This window comes from Notechis scutatus, chromosome Z (assembly GCF_049901735.1).
Source record: "Notechis scutatus isolate UNSWTSFEM ecotype Mainland chromosome Z, rNotScu1.2, whole genome shotgun sequence".
Classification (NCBI taxonomy): Eukaryota; Metazoa; Chordata; class Lepidosauria; order Squamata; family Elapidae; genus Notechis; species Notechis scutatus.
This window is the reverse complement of record NC_142025.1, coordinates 54869505-54884783: the sequence shown is the minus strand read 5'-3', so window position 1 is coordinate 54884783 and position 15279 is coordinate 54869505. Positions and strand designations below refer to the sequence as shown.

The 15279-nt window shown below is 39.3% G+C and overlaps 1 protein-coding gene across 3 annotated transcripts in view; it reads right to left on the bottom strand.

The window, feature by feature from the left end:
* QTRT1 (queuine tRNA-ribosyltransferase catalytic subunit 1) overlaps nt 1–15279 on the bottom strand; it is a 51931-nt gene that overhangs the window by 30592 nt on the left and 6060 nt on the right. The gene's annotated exons all lie outside the window — the stretch shown is intronic.

Here is a 15279-nt window from a genome sequence, read left to right as displayed (position 1 = left end):
CCCCCTCCACAGCCAGCAAGGAGATTACCCCCTGTGGAGAGCATTCTTCCAGGGTAGGGATTCTATCCTGGTCAGGGGTGGGTCCAATGCCAGTGGATGCCAGCGCCAGTTGCACCACCTGGTTCAGGAGCACCCTGAACCCAAGGAGCAGCAGCAATCCCTCCTCAGCAAGGGGATCAGCACAGGCTGCAGGCTGTGGCCACCCCGCTTTTCCCAGCGTGGAGAAGAGTTCAGTAGATTGGCCCCTATTCAGCAGGTTCCAATCCAGCCGCCCCTTGGAGCAACCCTGCAGGACCCCTTCCTTCAGCATGCCCCAATTGCTCATCAAATCCCAGCTCAGCTGCCCCTCAGGGTACTCCTGCAGGGGGCTTTCCTGCAGCTGGCTCAACACATTCCAGCTCAGCCCGCAGTTACTATGATGATTCCTCCCCCCATCAGATCAAATGGCTTTCAAAGCAACTTTTGACGGATGGCGTGAAAACTTTGCTTTCTTTCTTACCCGGATCTGGTCAGATATAGATCAATTTGGAAACCACTACGCAAAAGATCGCGACCTAGTTTCCACAATTACAGATGGGATAAAAGAAGGGGACGCTTCCGATGGGGTAGCTCAATTACACTATGGGGACGCCCAGAACTACAAGATGCCGATGCATTTGTTGAGCTTGAGCTGCTCAGGGCTAGATTTGAAAACCCTGATAGAATAAGGGAGAGTGAAGATAAAATAATGGAAATGAAGCAAGGCAATCGACCCTTAAAAAACTTTGTATGGAACTTTAGAAGGGTCACAAGCAACCTCATGAACTGACCTGACAGAATACTTCTGCACTATTTTAAGAACACTATTGATCCAGAAGTCAAGAAAGCATGCAGCATCAGAGGAATACCAAAGAGACTATAGGTTTGGTATGCCCTGTCCCTTAGACTGGACAGGGAAATCAACCCACACCAGAAACCCCCATCTGAGGGCCCGCCTAGGAAAACTTTGGCCAGATAGCTTCTGACCAGACCTGCTGAAGCTGCTCCTACCCAGCTCATAAGGATTATAAAGTGCTATCGATGTGGCCAGGCTGGTCATAAGGCAGCCGACTGTCTGGCTCCTGTTCCACAACCGAGGCCTAGTACAGCTGCCAGGGGCTGAAGAACTCCAATATCTACAACTAATAATCCATGTAAATAATGGCAGAAGAATATTTCTTAGTTCATATGGCAGGGGTAAAAACCAAGAATTAGATATAAGCTACACAAGATGCTAAGGATAGAAGGGGCTTGGGTCTACCAGGTATGAAATTGTATTTGGATGCATGCTGTTTGACCTGGACAAAAGAATGGGTGAGTCTCCAGAATAAAAGGTTACTTGAATTAGGGCCATGAATTAAGGTTTGGATAGCACGGCTACTTATGGTATGATAAAAGTAAAGTTAATGTTGATTTTAATAACCATTTCGTTACACATGCCACACTAAGAGTTTGGAATAAATATAAAATAAAGCTCTCCACGAAGCTGCCTCTTTGAGTGTCACCACAGGAAGCATTTTTTAGAAAAGAAATGGTGGCAAAGCCAGACTGGTTGACATGGTAAAATTTTATCTCTCAATTCTGGTGATCCAATATTAAAGCAAAGGGAAGAACTTTAATCAGAAGGTTATGTTTGCCATTGGTTTACTTATCAACAACTGAAAGATTGATTTAAACTGGATAAAAAATGTTATGGATTTGACTTCGTTAAAAATGAATTGGAAATTTCATTATGTGGCAACGATGAACATACTATTGCTAAGATTTATAAAATGTTATTGAAATTGAATTTGGAAAATGAACATGTAAAACATTGTATGATTCAGTAGGCAAAGATTTTGGATATAATGTGATGCTTGAACAATGGGAAAACATGTGGACGAAGGGTTTAAAATTTACATTAAATTATAATCTAAAAGAAAATTTCTATAAGATGACATATCATTGGTATTTAACACCAGATAGCCAAGTTATCTAAAATATATAAAGATAAGTCAAATGAATGTTGGCAGTATAAAAATAAAGAAGGGGCTTTTTATCATCTATGGTGAATATGTCATAAAGTAAAAAATTTTTGGAGTATGATTCATATTTTAAGAGCAAGAAGGAAAAAGAAGGAAAGATGGGAAGGAGGAAGAAAGAAAGGAAAATGAAGAGAAAGAGAAGAAAAGGGAGAGAGGAGGAAATTATAATGAGGGGGAGGGAGGGTCTGAGGAAAGTCTTGCCTTAGCACTTGGCCATCACCTGTCCTGCTGCCTTTTTGCCATCTCCTTGTCCCCTCTTCCTGACCTCTCCTGGTGGTCTCCTATCCTATCACTGAGGATGCTTTGGTTACAAAGTTGGGTCTCCTCACATGGGCCTCTCTCTGGTCCACACATTTTGTCCTCCTGCATACACAATGAGCAACCTGGCCAAGGAGAGCAGCAGTGGCCTTAAGGAGGAATAAGTGCAGCTGGGCAGCCCCTTGGGGAATGCTGGGTAGGGCTGGGCAGTTGCCCACCTCTGCCCATGGCTCCAGGCAGCTTGCACTGCCATCTGGAGGTCCTCCACATGGCCTGAGAGGAATGGCAAGGCTCCTCTGGTGGATAAGAGTTTGGCTCTGGTCCTGGTCTTGCCTTCCTCTGCTGGAGACAATGGAATCCGCCAGCCCCATGCTCCCCACCACCCGAGGTCAACCACAAGCTTGATGCGGCCCTCAATTAAGTCGAGTTTGCTGGTGGTGCTCCAGTTGACGGCAGATCAGAGACTGCGACTGTGCGTGGCTCAGATCTGTGCTTACATTGTTGGAGGGGTCCTTAAAGGACTGGATCCATCTGACCCAACTTATAGGGGTGGGGGGAAGATAGGGAGACCAACAGGTGGGTCAAGGGGAGCAGCATCTCCCCTCCCTGGCTTGGTAAACTCCCCTAGAAGACAGCAAGAAGCGGCAGTCTTTAATGGCTGCCTTGAAGACTGGAAGCTGCCAGGACACAAGTTTGCGCTGGAGAGTGAAAGTGGTGACTTTGAAACATTCTTTTTGACAACCGCGAAAAACGGAAAGAAAGAACTCTCATTTGGAAGAGTGGTAGCGGCGAATGTGAGATAAGAGGAAAATATAAGTAAAGAAAAACTGGAAATAATAGAGTTATTTGTGATTAGAGACTAAATTTGGAACAACATACAGAATTGGACATTAATTAGGCATTGGATAAAATGCTGGACTTATTTGGAATTGGTTAAATCTAATATTAATATTATGGAAAAGTGAATTAAAAATAAGAGAGTTTTAAAAAGAAAGTGATAAAGAGCACCACCTAAGGGTTAAAGACTTCCTTCTTTTGTGTTTCTATGGAAAATTACTAGTTGTAACAAGATCCCCGGAAGCTTCAAACGGAGACTCTTGATAAGGACTATAATAGAAAAACTTGACTTTTAACAAAATAAAGAATAATTTAATAGACAAAAGAAATGGAAATAAGCAAAGAATTTAAGTCGGAGCTTCAAAATGTGAGAGAGATACTTAAAGAAAAAATGAGATTAGTGGAATTAATGATGAGTAAAGTAATGGCATTTCAACTTGCGGAAGAAAAAGGAAGAAAACAACAGCTTTGATGAACATGAAGAACAAGGATTACTGTCAAAGGATATAAAAGGATATAAAACAGAGACATTGACATTAGAGACAATAAATAAAAAAGACAAGACACCCAAGACTAAGAAGAAGGGAATATACAAGAAGAAATTCCAAAAAAGAGAACTGAAAGTGGGGGTGGGGGGGAAACATGGCCGACAGGCAGAAGGAAATAAAAATAAAATTAGAAGGAAAAAAGAAGACTGGGGAAACTTAGAAAAGGGAAACCTAGCCAAAATTATGATATTTAGAGATAAGGGTTAGGGATTGTATAAAGGGGATACCACATGGGAATGTGTATTGGTATTTAGTTTTAATATTTGATGGGAATCATTTTAGAATATATATAACTGTATATGAAGTGTGTTGTTATGAACCCCTATATTAGAGGATTAAAACAGGGGAATGGAAATGTATGAAAATAAATTTTGGATGAGTGGTAAGGAAGAAAAAAATATGATTATTAATGTTTATAAGAAAAGTGAAATGTATTAAAGCATACAAATTTTGGCAAGTAGAAAAGGGGGAAATATGATTATTAATGACTAGAAGAAAAGTGAAGTTGAAATGAGTTATATTAAGAAGCCATTCTAGTGATTTTTGGGGGGGGATATTTTAAAATATACATGTTTTAAAATAGACAGTTGATTATTTAATGTTTGTATGTTTAAAGTTGGAGAATTAATTATCAAATTAGATAGATTGATGGGATATACCATGTGGATCCTAAATATATTGGTTCTTATTTTTACGCTCTTTAGACTGTATATCATATAATTGGCTTAGGGAAAATTAAGGATAATAATGATGTGTAATGTTAAATAAAATATTTGGTAAGCTGAAAAAGGAAATAATAGGGGATAAAGAACTGGGAATTTATATTTGGATGAAATATTGATATTGAATTAATGGATTGAAATATGAAATGGGAAATTACTTAAAGATGAGTGAAATGAATAATGATATGTGATGATATTATATAAGATTGGTGGAAATGGAGTTTCCGGTTTGTCGGCTTCGCGAGCGGTAGGGATTCGCGAAGCTGCGCGATCCCTGCCGCGCTAGCCGTTTTGGGGCTCCGATCCGGACGGGTGCGGAGCAAGGCTGCCCTGCAGGGGTAGCTGAAGGTAAGGGGGATCCGGAGGAAGGGTCTGGGGTGTTGCAGACCCTCCCTGGCCGGCAGAACCCCCTTTTACCAGGACGGTGCAGCGGCGGTCCGTAATGGCCGCCACAAAGAAGTCGGCAGCCGGGCAAGTATGCGCAGGAGGAAGAGGAGAAAGTTATTAAAAGTGAAAGTTCTTCTTGGTCGACCCAGGGCTTTGAGATTTATCTAATTTAATTCCTGGAAAAGATGTTTTTTTTGATGATTCTTTCCACAAGAGAAAAAAAGCGGCAATTTTGAGGTGCTGAAAGGAAAGTTTACTCTCCCTCCCGACGGAATTAAGCCGGAAGGGAGAGGACAAAGAAAATATATAAATCTGGATCTTGTTGGAGGAGATGCCTTGAAGATTTGAGGACAGAAACATAATTTTAATAAGGCTTTAAAATATAGATCTGGACTCTCTCTTTTTTTTTTTTTTTGATACCACCCCTGGAAGAGGAAGGGGGAATTTTGGCTTGCTTGGATTTATTGAGGATTGTGGACTTTGGGATTGTTTTACCTTTCTCTCGGAATATTTGGTTGGTGTAAGAAGAAAGAGGAATAAAGAAAAGAAAAGATTTATTTATAATGGCTTTTCCTTTTGAGGAACTGAGGGATGAATATGAGCAAACAAAAGCAGCCTGTAAAGATGGTATGGAAAAAGCTCTTCTATTTCTAGAAATGGCGCTGGTTAATTACCAACCGACAATGAAACAGATGGAAACAGAAGAACAACAACAAGAAAAAGACGAAGACGCCATCTTTATTGAATCCCAAAACTTATCTAAGAAAGAAGGAAGGAAGAGAGAAAGGAAAATGAAGGACTTAAGATCTAAAAAAACATTTGAGAAAGAGAAAAATATGATGCAAAGTAAATATAATGATAGCAAACAAGAGAAAAAGGGAACACAACAGAGAAGGGATCCCAGCAAGGCAGAGGTTAGAAGAAGAAGGGGGGGTAGGAAGGTTTGGTGGGGGAAGAAAGAAAGGGGAAAGGCGGAGAAAAGCCTCAAAGCTTTAAAATTAGATGGGAGAAGAGGAATTTTTTTTAGGGATAAAGGATGAAATATAAACTTCTGTAAGAAAGATTCTGCTAGGTACATAAGATGGTATTGTAACATTTATATTTGAAATAGTAAATTAGAATGGTTTAAGATTTAATAAGAAATTAAAATGTTGAAGTCTTTAATAATGATTGATTTTTAAAATGTAATAAAATATTGAAGGAAAGGAGGATACAATGTATTTAAACATTTTTGGTGGATAGAATGTACCAAGCAGAACCAAATTGGGTATTTGTTATGTTGAATGTTAATTTTACTAACTTAGGGGGAGGATAGAAAGGCATCATACTCTGATTAGTGATTTCAGGAGAAATTCTTTTTATTATAAGAAGAGATAGAGGGATAATGAATGGGCAAAAGATATAAATATAATGATTTAATTAAGATGGATTAAATAAGATAGAATTGTGAAGAGTGAAATGCGCTGCCCATACAAAGAGAGGTAACTGGGGCCAAGGTACTTTACTAAAAGATTTTTTATATGTTTGTTTGTGTTTGTTTGTGTTTTATGAGAATATTGGGGAAATTTCTGTAGAAAGACAGGAAAAGATTTAAATATGTAATGATTTGTTTGTTGTTGAAATTAATAAAACTTGTTTTTTTAAAAAAAAGATTGGTGGAAATGAAAGTATGATTATATACAAGTGTTATAATCTGGAATCACGTTGCTCACGTAAAGAGATGTGTAAAAATTTAAAAATAAAAAAAACTTTTTGGAAAAAAAATTAAGTCAAGTTTGACACCCTTGGTATAGGGTCTCCTGCTTGGGACCAGAAGACTTCCAAGCTTCCTTCCAACTTGATGTAAGTCTGCTAATATCAAGAATCTAGATGAAGATAATCACTATCAATATCTAGGCATCTTCAAAGCTGGCAACATCAAGCGCAATGAAGTCAAGAAAAAGGTTAGAAATAAATACATCAAGAGAATGGAGAAAATCTTAAAAGCCAAACTCAGTGGAGGAAATACCATCAAGGCAATCAACACTATAGTAATTCCAGTCTTTAGATATACAGCTGCAATAGTGGATTGGACTCAAGCAGAACTAAAGGTCTTGGGTAGGAAGACCAGAAAAATACTGACAATGAATCATTACATGCTCTTCATCCTTGCAGGGACGTTGTGACTCTACCTAATAAGGCAAATAGGTGGGCATGGAATGTTGCAAGTACATCAAAGGGTTGAAGAAGGAAAAAATGTCTTTGGAAGAATTGCTGAAAGACTGTGAAGAAGATGCACTGAAACTAGTATACCAGGAAGAAATATTGAGTACTAAAGAGACCAAACTGGTCTACAAGAAAGGTTAAATGATGAAGAGAAAGGAGGCATGGGAAGACAGATCATTACATTAAAAAATAGTAGGGAAAGCAGATAACAACAAGACCTGTCAATAGCAAAGAGCAGGAAAGTTGAAGAAAGAAACAGAGGGGCTAATTCTAGCTGCACAAGACCAAGCTATAAGGAAAAATGCATACAAACCAGAATCGAGAAGACAGCAACAGATAGCAAATACTATCTTGCAAAGAAGCTGAAGAAACACTAGACCAGGGGTGTCAAACATGGCCCTCCCAGGGCCTGGTTTTGGCCGCAATGGCCTCCTGCAGCCCTCTGCCAGTGAAAGCAGAGCTCAGTTTTTGCTGGCAGAGGGTTGCAGGAGGCCATTGCGGCCAAAAACAGGGCCCAGGGGATATGCGTGGCTCACCCAAGCTGTTTTCTCTGGCAGAGGACTGCAGGAGGCTGTCACAGCCAAAAACAGAGCTCAGAAGCCCATTTTTGCTGGCAGTGCGCTTGGGCCACAAGCGCCCCTAAAATGAGTAATGTCAAGATGTTGAGCTAGCCACGCCCACCCTAGCCATGCCCACCCCTGCCCCTGAGGTCAAACACAACCCTGATGTGGCCCTCAATGAAATCAAGTTTGACACTTCTGCACTAGACCTGGTTAGCTGCTGCAAGAACATTTCCCAGATTGAATACAAGCAATGTAATGACAAAATAGCAATAGTGCATTGGAAGAACTGCAAGAAATATCATTTGCCTGCAGGCAAGAATTGGTGGTATCACAAAAAGAGAAAGTCATAGAAAATAAATTTCTCTGGGACTTTAGAATTCAGACAGACAGGCATCTGCTACATAACACACCAGACTTACCAATATTGTCAATAAGAAAAATGAAGTCTTTGTAGTGGACATGGCAGTACCTGGAAACAGCAAAGAAATAACTGGAGAAGACAACAAAATACAAAACCTGTAAAGACAAAGAGAAAGACTATGGCAGAAACAAGCAAAGATAGCGCCAATAGTAATAGGCACCTTGGGTGCAATTCCAAAACAGCTGAACACCACTTGAACACCATCGCCATTGGCAAATTCACCATCAGTCAATTGCAAAAGACGGTTTTACTCAGAACAGCTTACACTCTGCAATGATATCTGTAACACCATCAAATATCCACATTGCCTGTTCCAGGTCCATGGATAGGACTCAATAGGTAGGCAAAAATGCTGAATCCAGTCTGAATATCTGATTGACTGTGTGATGAACTATAATAATAATAATAATAATAATAATAATAATAATAATAATAATAATAATAATAATGCACCAAGAAATAATGGAAAAAATAGAAGAAATAATGGAAATGGAAGCATCGTGAAAGCATTAGCAAAGGATGATGGTTATAAATAGCCAGGCATATTAGAAGCAGATAATATCTTGAATGGAAAAGTCAAAGAGTCAACGCAAAAGGAATACATCAGGCAGGTCCATAAAATATCAAAATCAAAACTGAATTATGGAAACATAATTAAAGCCATTAATACATGGGCAGTTCCAGTGATATACTACCCAGCTGGAATCATCAACTGGACTGTGGCTGAATTGGAAAACCTGGACCAGAAAACGTATAAATTTTTGAATACTTTACATCCACAAAGTGACATCGACAGATTGTACCTGCCAAGAAGAATAGGGGGCAGAGGGCTATTGCAAATCCATCAAACTGTAGAAGAAAAACTAACCAAATGAACCAAAGTACATTTGGTTTGATGTGAACCAAAGTACAGAAAAATTTCTGTAGGCTGTGAAAACAGAGAAACAAAGGCAGAATATAAGGAAAAACAGCTGGATAACAGATTCAATAGATAGAAAACCAAAGCTTTGCATGGACAGCACTTGAAAAACATTGAAGGAAAATGTGATAACAACTTGATATGGGTATGGCTTAAGAGAGGAACCATCAAAAAAGAAACGGAAAGTTTAATACTTGTTGCTCAAGAACAAGCACTACAAACGAATGCCATGAAAATGAAGATACAAAACTCCACTAACAATCCAAACTGCCGACTTTGCAATGACAAAGTCAAAACGGTTTCACGCTTAATATATGAGTGCAGCAAAATCACGCAAACAAAGCTAGACATGATCAAGTTGCTAAATTAATCCACTGGTCATTATGTAAAAAATATGCCCTACCTGCATCCGAAAGGTCATGGGAATATAAAGTGGAAAAGGTTGTCGAGAATGAGACGGTGAAGATCTTGTGGGACTTTCAAATACAGACGGATAGCCATTTGGAACACAACACGCCAGATATTATGGTTGTTGAGGGCCAAAGTGTGCAATTTATTGATATCGCTGTACCAGGAGATACCAGAATCAAAGAAAAAGAACTGAAAAAAATCACGAAATATCTCAACCTGGCCATTGAAATTACACAGTTATTGATGAAACATGTAACAGTGATACCCACTGTCATCGGGGCAGTTGGTACCATGTCCAAGAATTTTACAAAACACACAAGAAATTGCAGCTTCCTACAATAACATCAGCAGAATTGCAAAAAGCTGCGCTACTTGGAACATCATATATTTTAAGAAGATACTTGGTTGATAACTAGGACGCTGGCAGCAACCCATATCAACCATTAGCACCAATCACTGGTATTTGTGATACATTTTTAAATGGTCAGTTGACTTGAGTTTTATGTTTAATGAATAAAAGAGATAATAATAATAATCGTCATCATCATCTCATCTTCATCCTCACAGCGACATTGACAGACTCTACCTACCAAGGCAAATAGGTGGGCGTGGAATGTTGCAAGTACATGAGATAGCTGAAGAAGAAAAAAGGACTTTGGAAGAATATCTGAAGGACAATGGGGAAGATGCACTGAAGTTAATATGCCAGGAAGGCTTACTGACTACCAGAGAGATCAAACTGGCCTACAAGAAGCATGGGAAGCATGGAAAGACTACATAGCCAGTACATTTAAAAAATAGTAGGGAAACAGATAATAACAAGACCTGGCAATGGCTAAGAGCAGGAAAATTAAGAGACCAAGGGATTAATTCTGGCTGCGCAAAACCAAGCCTTAAGGACAAAGCCAGAATTGAGAAGACAGGAACAAACAGTAAGTACCGCCTATGAAAAGAACCTGAAGAAACAGTGGACCACCTGGTAAACTGCTGCAAGAAGATTGCACAAACTGACTACAAGCAGCGGCATGACAAAGTAGCAACAATGGTGCATTGGAAGATCTGCAAGAAATATCATTTGCCTGTAAGCAAAAACTGGTGGGACCATAAAATAGAAAAAGTCATAGAAGATGAAAAAGTTAAATTGCTCTGGGACTTCAGAATCCAGACAGACAGGCACCTGCCACATAACACCCCGGTCTTAACAGCTGTTGATAAGAAAGACAAAAAAGTCTGGATAGTGGGTGTGGCAGTGCCTGGAGACAGCAGAAGAGAAGAAAAAGAACTGGAGAAGATAACAAAATACGAGAGCTATCCACAAAATAGATTACATTTTGCGATAGAAAAAAAACAAAGTGTAGGAAAAAAAATTTATTATATACACTTGAAAGTGACACTTAAATACTACTTTTCAACATATTCACCTAACAAATTGAGGCACTAATCATAGCGGTGAACAAGCTTTGTAATTCCATTGTCATAAAATTCAGCCGCCTGAGATTTGAGCCAGTCAAGTCACGCCCGCCCGCAGTTCCGCGTCGTCGTCAAAGCGCTGTGTTCCAAGCCAGGTCTTCATCCTTGGAAACAAGTGGTAGCCGCTTGGTGCAAGATCGGGGCTGTAGGGTGGATGAGGAAAAATCTCCCACTTGAAAGCATTCAGGACTTCTCGAGTGTGTGTGGTCGGGCATTGTCATGCAAAAACAAAATTTTTGGGCGTAACTTTCCTCTACGCTTGTTCTGAATTGCTTTTCTTAGTTTTTGCAATGTTTCACAATACCTCACAGAGTTGTTTTTTTTTAAACAAATTTTATTAATTTTCAAAAACAATACACAAACAAACAAAACATAAAACATCTTTTCTGAAAGCTGCTTGATCCCGGGTTACATCTCTTCATACAGACACAAATTCAAATTCATGTTCATTTTATATACCATTCCATATCTTATTACCATTTTCCATTTTCTATATAGCTTCTCACCTCTTTTAACTTTCTTAGTTTTATTTTATTTATCTCATCTCAGTTCAGGTCGTTATGCTTATTATTCTTTGTCTGTTCTGTTTCCAGCTATCTATTTATCTTTTCTCATTAAACAAAATTTCTCCTGTATCCTAATTGGAGTGTGACACCTTTAACTCTTTCCCCTAAATTTATAACACTTAGTATAGTACATAACTTTCATTGGGATTCTGTTTAGTACATTCTAAAGTTACACATTATATTTTGAAAAAAGAAAAATTTATAAATATGTAATATAATTAAAACAACTATCCATGCCAATTCAAACCTATCATTAATATTAATATTCATTTAAATCTTAAACATTTTACACATTTTCAATTGAATATCATACTTTTATGGGAACACTTATACTTTCCATAATTATTCCCCCCCACTTCAAATCACTTATATTTTAAATCATTGTGTCATTTAAATGTTCCCATTTCCTCCTACTTCAATTCTCTCATTTATTTCATTGCCTTCCTTTTATTCACACAAATTTCACTGTTACACTGAATATTTTATCCCATTTTTTTATTACATGTTGTTTCCAATTTTCTAACATTATTTCTAAGTACAAATATAACAATACAATCTTATGTACCTTTGCAGAATCCCTTTTTCAATTAAATTTTACCCAATATCTCTAAATGAATCTTGTTTCTTTACATCTTGCTCCACACCATTGAGGCTTCTCATCCCTTCCTTCCTCCCTTGCTTCTTCTTCTCCCTGCCCTTTTTACCCCCTTGTCTCTCCACCTCCCTTTTCTTCTTCTGCATTCCCCCTTTCTGTTGTTTTCTAACATTATATCCACTTTTCACCTTATTTTTCTCTTTTTTGGTTGTTGTTTTTTTAATCTTAAAGTCCCCTTTTTCTTTTCCTCCTTCTCCCTTTCTTCCCCAAATACAATTACTTGTTCATCAAAGATGGCTTCTTCTTTATCCCAATCATCTTGTTTCGCAGTCAGTTTCTCATAGGTGCAAATCGCCATTTCTAAGAATTGAAAAAGAGTGCCAAGAGAGTCTTTCCCTTCTTGTTCTTCTTCTTTGTATTTTTTGAATTCAATTTTCAATTCATCTACAAGTGATGCCATTGTAGAAAGAAATTTTTTTCCCAAAACAACCACCCAAGTGTTTTTAGTCCTTCAAAGATAATTTCCAAAAGTCCCCAAGTCACCAAACAGTCCAAATAAGCTATTTCTTTTAGCACTTTCTTCTTTCTTCACTTTCTCTTTCTGGGGTTACTGTTTAGTTGCAAAGTTCCAGTTAAAATGTATCTTTTAGAAGTCTTGTTAGTATTTAATGATTCTTTAAAAATTCTAGGCAATCTCCTCCTTACTTCCAAATCCTGCTCCAATTCTTTTCCTCTCCCTTCCCACTTACAGCAAATTTTTTTTTTTAAATGTTCAGAAATCCTTATTATCCCTTTAGCATTTAATTATCCAGTTTACCTATTGATGCCAAAGCGGGTTTTTCCGATTTCTCATATATTTCTGTTCGCTGTCACCGTTAGGAAGGAGAGTGAAAAAAAATAACTTTCCCTTTTAAATTCCATTCGCCGCTTGTAGATCTCTGGGAACGATGTATCTTGCACAGATTTTAAGTTCCAGGACACCTTCATTGTTGCTTTGTCCTGGTCAGCAAAAAAACTTTCACTTCTTCTTAACTCCTCCTGCACTTTCTTTTCCAGCTGAGCGCTTCTTTGTGGCGGCCATTTCTGACCGCCGCTCTACCACCTTCGGAAAAGGGGGTTTAACCGGCTAGGGAAGAGAGGTGTGATTTCTCTCAACCCTGTCATATCCCCCCTATCTTCACCACCTTCTACGGAGGTGGCTAGCCCTGAAGCCAGATGGCTCAGGACACTCCAGCGGCGAGCGCAGGCAGAAACTGCGCACGATCGCGGATTCCTGCCTGCCCCGAAGCGTTGCAAACCGGAACTCTCCAATACCTCACAGAGTTTATTGTTGCACCATGTTCCAGAAAATCGATAAGAAGCACACCTTGCCTATCCCAAAAAACAGTCGCCATAATCTTCCTCGCAGAGAACGTTTGCAAACATTTTCTTGGGGAATTTGTGTGCCCCCACTCCATAGACTGCAATTTGGTCTCGCTGTTCACATGTTTGACCCAAGTCTCGTCTCTAGTTACGATTCGATCAAGAAACGAATCTCCATCTTTGTCGTAAGAGTACAGAAATGTCAATGATGCGGCCATACGCTGACTCTTGTGGTTTTCTGTCAGGATTTTTGGCACCCATCTTGCACAAAATTTGTGGTAGCCTAGCTTTTGTGTAACAATTTCATGCAACAAACTGCGTGAAATTTGTAAAAAACTAAGTGAAAGTTCCGTTACTGTGAAACGGCAGTTTTCACGAATCTTGTCATTGACTTTCGCGACCAGTTCATCAGTCACAATGCTCGGACGTCCGCTGTTCATCATGAACGTTAGTTCGGCCATTTTTAAACTTAATGCACCATTGGCGCACTCCACCTTCAGTGATGATGTTGTCCCCGTACACTTCACAGTTGCTGAAAAATTTCAGTTTATGGTTTTTTGCCAACAAAAACCTTATCACTGATTGCACATCACAACTCGCGGGATTTTCAATTGCAGCACACATTTCAAACATTTGCTGTGAAATAACGGGCAACGATACGAACCTCCCACTAGCACGACTAGATGCAGACTGAGCGGCGGACGCACAGACCAAAGATGGCCACGCTAGCTCCGCCCCTTCTTGCTACAGAAGAAAACGTAATCTATTTTGTGGATAGCCCTCGTACAAAGACCTACATATAGAAATAGAATGACTATGGCAAAGGCAAGCAAGGGTAGTACCAATAGTAATAGGGGCCTTGGGTGCAGTCCCAAAACAACTGGAGCACAACTTGAACACCATAGGCATTGACAAATTTGCCATCAGTCAATTGCAGAAGGCAGCTTTACTTGGAACAGCTTCTATCCTGAGGCGATATCTGTAACACCATAAAACATCCAGATTTGCCAAGGTCCTTGGTAAAGACTTGATAGACAGACAAAAATGCCAAACCCAGTCTGAACATCTGGCTGACTGTGCGAATAATAATAATAATAATAATAATAATAATAATAATAATAATAATAATAATAATAATAAACAAAATAATCATCATCATTACCATTTCCAAGGGAAAGTAGATAAGGAAAAGACCTGGTTATGGCTGACCAACGGAACACTGAAGAAAGAGACAGAAGGCCTGATTCTTGGAGCCCAAGAACAAGCCGTCAGAACGAATGCAATCAAAGTCAGAATAGAAAAATCTGCTGATGACCCCAAATGCAGACTCTGCAAAGAAGCGCATGAAACCATCGATCACATACTGAGCTGTTGTAAGACAATTGCTCAGACTGACTACAAACAACGTCACAACACAGTCGCTCAGATGGTCCACTGGAAGTTGTGTCACAACTACCATCTGCCTGTAGCAAAGAACTGGTGGGATCATAAGCCTGAAAAAGTGGTCAAAAATGAGCATGCAAAACTACTATGGGACTTCTGAATACATAGTGATAAAGTTTTAGAACAAAACACCCCGGATATCATGATTGTGGAGAAGAAAAAAGTGTGGATCGTCGACATTGTCATACCAGGTGACAGCAAAATCAATGAGAAACATCTTGAAAAAATCACCAGATATCTGGACTTGAGAATCGAACTGCAGAGACTCTGGCATAAACCAGTGCAGGTGGTTCCAGTGGTACTCGGCACACTGGGTGCTGTGCCTAAAGACCTAGGCAAACACTTAAAAACAATTGGCGCTGACAAAATCACCATTGGTCAGCTGCAGAAGGCCACCTTACTGGGATCTGCTCGCATAATCTGCCGATTCATCACCCAGTCCTAAACGCTTGGGAAGTGTTCGACTAGTGATTTATGATACGAAATCCAGCATAGTTATCTCGTTTGCTGTGTACATTGTTGTTTTTTGT